This window comes from Octopus sinensis, linkage group LG6 (assembly GCF_006345805.1).
Source record: "Octopus sinensis linkage group LG6, ASM634580v1, whole genome shotgun sequence".
NCBI lineage: Eukaryota > Metazoa > Mollusca > Cephalopoda > Octopoda > Octopodidae > Octopus > Octopus sinensis.
The window spans coordinates 100025499-100030498 of record NC_043002.1 but is presented as its reverse complement, the minus strand read 5'-3'; the positions used below and the strand labels follow the sequence as shown (position 1 = coordinate 100030498).

Here is a 5000-nt window from a genome sequence, read left to right as displayed (position 1 = left end):
TTAATTATTATTGCTGTTGTTGTCAATTTTCTTCTATATTATTGTTTGTAGTATTAACATGCGTGTACATATATATCCGTCCATGCTTTACTTGCGTCGGTTTTTATCGTTATATAATTATATAATAATAATAATATGTTTTAAAAAAATATATTTCTCTTTGACTTTGCATGCGGACACCTTATTTTAGAAACTGTATCACCACACTTCTTTGCTTTCAATTCTTTAAATATATAGAATATTATAAAGTATATATATATATATATATATATATCTATATATATATATATATATATATAAAAGACACACTTTGATGTCGTATGTATTGGTCTGCTCTTGCTCGTTGAATGTTTTCCTTTCGTGATATTTGTTATGTAAGTTTTTTTTTTTGTTATGCTTTCTGAGCTTTGTATTATTTCTTGCCTTCTGTTATTTCTAGCAGTTTGTTATGAAAACTGTAAGCGAAGCTATGTTTGTCGTTAGCGCTTAGTTTACGGACATCAGACACATACACTATTGGTTGGTTGGTTGTTATGCTTGTAGATGCGCACGCCGTTCGCTTTCTCGCTCTCTCTCTCTCATTTCTTTGTGTATCTGTCACTGTTTCTCTCCGTATGTCTCTCTACCTCTAGCTTTCTTCTTTTTCTTTCTACCTTTATTTTGTTCCCCCTCTCTCTTCCATTATCCCTATATTTCTTCTTCACCTCTACGTTTATTTCTATACTTCTCTCACTCAGTCCGTATATGTGTCTATCTGTCTCTAATATGGAGTGAGAGTCAATAGTAGATTTAAAAAAAATAGGAGGCGGTATCATAGAAGACAGGAGAGAGAGAGAGAGAGAGAGAGAGAGAGCATAAGAGTGTTTGAAAGAGTCGATAGATAACCAAGAATAATGTAGAGGTGAAGTAGTAATGGTAGTGATAGTAGTGGTATAAGCAACAGTAGTAGCTGTATTAGTAGTAAAAGTACAGTCAATAGTAGTATGAAGGTGGAGGTAGAATGAGTGATAGATGGATAGCTAGAGAAAGCAATACAGAAGGAAGGACGAAAAGAAATAACGACAGGACGAAATGAAGAGGTGAAACAGATGGCTGAAGGAAAAAAATAGCGGTGGATAATCAAATGAAAGATGACAGAATGCATGGTGTATAGAAATATGATAAGGTGAGAGAAACAGCTGTGTGGCTAAGAAGGTGGAAAGTGAATTACAGAAGGAATGGAGAGAAGAGTAAAAAAGTGGGAGAAGGAGAATTTGAACGAAGAGAAGACAGAAGAATGTTGAGATTAAAGGAGGAGACTAGTGAAGAATAGAGTGAGGGACTGGCGGGGAGAATAGGAGAGGTAAATGAGAGAGATAGAGTGAGTTAGATAGAAGATGAGAGAGAGGGAAGAACAATAGAAAGAGCGGGAAAAAGTAGAATAGGAACAACTGATAGATAGATAGATAGATAGATAGATAGATAGATAGATAGAGTAGAAGGATAATAATAGAAAAAGAATGGATTAAATTTAGGGATTAATAGAAACGTTCAGAGAAACGTGTATAAAGACTGACAGACAAACATACAAACACAAACTACACACAAAGACGAACATATCGACGAATGGGAGGAGAGAGAGAAAATGATGGAGAGTAATACGGTGACATGGGAAGAGATAGATAACTAGGTATACAGAGAAACAGAGAGGGTGATGCAACATAAGAAGAGGAAAAGGGAAACTGTGAAAGACAGACAATCCAAGTTACAACATACCAATGTAGGGTTCAACATCCACAGGTGGTGGATGTAACGTAAATTTACTACAATAAAACGAAATATTTACGCAGGGGTATAATATGTGGAGAGAGAGAGAGGCGTATCCCTATCCCTGAGGGCGTGTCACTGTGTGCATGTGTGCGTGCACCTTTGGCACCACCAGAGGTGAGGTCTTGTTGTTGCACCACTCAATTACTCGACAGTGACATTTGATTACTAGTCAACCGAAATGGTGCGAAACGTTACTGATGCACCATCTTAAATTATCGTCCTATAGTGATTCATGTGTGCAAGAGTATTCGATATATTGTCGAGATTGAAACTCGCGAGATGGGACGTTAGTAGTGTATCATCACGGAGACGTGTAATGGCGTAAACATCAAGCGCGAAAAGAGACAATATGAGTTCGGCACACGAAGACTTTGGTTACGGAAGACTGCGCTGAATTGAGAGTGCAAAAGGGGTGAAACCTTGGCGCTCAACTGGCGAACGACAGTAGGTAAAGATCACGCTATGACGTTTGGTGAACAGGCATTAAACCCATTTTTCCGTGACCGGACCCAACCACCTATCAGACCACTGATAGAAATTAGTCTATAAATAATAACTATTATTTAATGAAATTTTAAAATTTACTGCCAATCACTCTCTTAATTGTAGAAGACACTCGTTCAGTGTGGCCAGCCGTGGATTTTCAAAGTAATGTGAAATGTGGCGTAGCTTTTGACATAAGTACACACCACCTGAGAAATATTTTGGTGACATCTCGAGGGGAAATTTGCTGCCAGCAGAAAAATGGTGAAAACGACTCTTTATTCTGTAGTAGAGTCAACACTCATTGATACTGTTTGGGGGTGAGATCCATTCTGTTCTTCAAATTCGTGTTTGTAACTCGTATATATAATTTAGGTCTCTTACCAGTATATTTGTTTGTTAGAAATCAGTGTAAACGCAGTATAATTGAAAGGTTAAGAATTTTGCGTCGCAACAACGAGACCTCATGTCCTATCCTACTGCGTTATATAGAGTGCAAGTGCCATTTTCTAAACATTTAGCCTCGGGTCTATCCATAGACTTGATGGAAACTGGGAGAAGGAAAACTGTTTGGAAGTTCGGCATATGTATTGTAACAATGTCAACCTTGCCACACACATTCTAACTAAAATTATGTGAAGGTATACGTGACTGTGAAATGCTCAACCACGTACACGTTGATTCAGTTGTTCTTATAACAGAATAGCCAGCGCTGGATGACGGATATGCATCATTATTAGTAACCTATATACCACGTGATTTGTGCATATTTTAAAAAGTAATTCTGTTTGAAAATTGTTTAAAATTAGTAAGTATATCAGCATTACTAGTTAGTGTTATTTGTCGTTTTGCATGAGTCTTCTCGATGGTAAAATAGTGTAGACTATTTTGTAAATTCTTCCGTATTTTTAAATGTTATTGCTTACATGCAAACGATGTTCAGGAGAAGGAAGTGCTAGAATCGAGATGACAACGAAGAAATGTTTACGTCTAAGATCGTAAAAAACAGAGTCAAGATAATCAATGAAGTGTTGATGGCAGCAAACACTGCCTAGATACACTTGAATATGGGGAATGCAATGTTCTCTAAAAATGGGGGAATGCGAGTGCTCTTATATCATTCAAAAACTGAATCATATAGCCCTGATTGCTCAAATACAAACGAAGATTGCAACATATATATATAGGCAACTATCTGCACATAACAGTCAATCAATGTATAACACAACCTGATATTCACAATTCAATGTTCAATCTTCCTTTGCCTTTTCATAAGTACCTATTGTCACATAAATGTTTATATAATAATTGTTGTTATATATTGGTAAATATTTACTGAGTAACAATATCTAGCAAAATGTTAGCAAAATTTAGGGCGATATTTGGTGGGTTTCATTATACGATATTTGGAACAAAAACTATAATAGAATATAGTAAATTTTAGAATGTACAGAGAAAGTTCGCAGAAAAGTTTCCTGATAACTGTAGAGACTTTAGAAGAACCCATTGTCATTTTCAACAACTTCCACCAAAACCATACATTTACAGTAGGGAAAAAAATCTATAAAATTACTATTTACCGATATAATGGATGAAAAAATAATATTATGACAAGAGATATAAGACGCACATATGTATCAGAGCTTTAAATCTTTGCACCCCAAAATACATAAAGTTAGTCAACGTCAAGCCGGAAAAGTTTTAGTGTTGATGATGTGAGAAGCAAAGAAGTAAGACTGACAAAGCTGAAAGGATTTTAAAAGGAATGAAAATAGCCAACTGTACTAATACAAGAATCCTCAACATCGTGCCAAACGGTTAGCTGTCCTGCAACACCGAGTAACCAACGAATGATTAACAAAAGTCCTGTAGTTAGTGTCCTCTGTAGTGTACCATAATTTACAAAATCAGGCTTAACATCGCCAAATTAACTTTTAAGTATTATCAGCTAATGTTATAAATTAAAGACTTTAATTACGAATGCGATGCTTGTTTAAGGCAAACAACAACAAAACACTCGGTAGAGGTAAAAACATTTTAACAGTATTTTAGTGGAATGCTACTATATGGTACATGTCAATTTACAAATGCGGGTCACTATATCGTCACAAAACCAGAATAAAAATACCTACAAATGGAAATTTGGCGTGTTAATATATAGACCTAGTTTTGTGTACAAAATTCCTGGATTGCAACAAAATATATAATGCCTGTCTGGAAATTAATTATAAAACGTACCAGAATACACCAGCAGCAAATTGTGTATATTGTTATCAGATAGATCCCATTAGGTAATCATTTGAATGTATGAAAAATAAAACATATTTAAAAAATTTGCTTCCCAAACACGGTTCCTGGTTCATTTCCACTGTGTGGCACCTTAGCTTCGGACCGACCAAAGATTTGTGTGCGGATCTTATAGACGGAAATTGACAGAAGCTCATCGTGTGAGTGTGTGTCTGCTTCTCTCCCATTACCGCTTAACCACCGGAGTTGGTGTGTTTAGCATTTCGGAAAAAAGCGAACGATTTAAGTACCCAGCTTAAAAATAAAGTACTAGGGGTCGATTCATTCGACTAAAAGTTCTTCAAGGCGGTGTCCCAGCACGGCCACAGTCTATTTAGTGAAACAAATACAACATAATTTTATAAAAATTATGAGTCAACTGATATCAAAAGAAGAGGAAAATAAGAGAGTTCAAATCAGTC

The 5000-nt window shown here is 35.9% G+C and overlaps 1 protein-coding gene across 2 annotated transcripts in view; it reads right to left on the bottom strand.

The window, feature by feature from the left end:
- The window catches only part of LOC115213303 (BAI1-associated protein 3-like), a 1469361-nt gene that overhangs the window by 654467 nt on the left and 809894 nt on the right, over positions 1 to 5000 (bottom strand). The gene's annotated exons all lie outside the window — the stretch shown is intronic.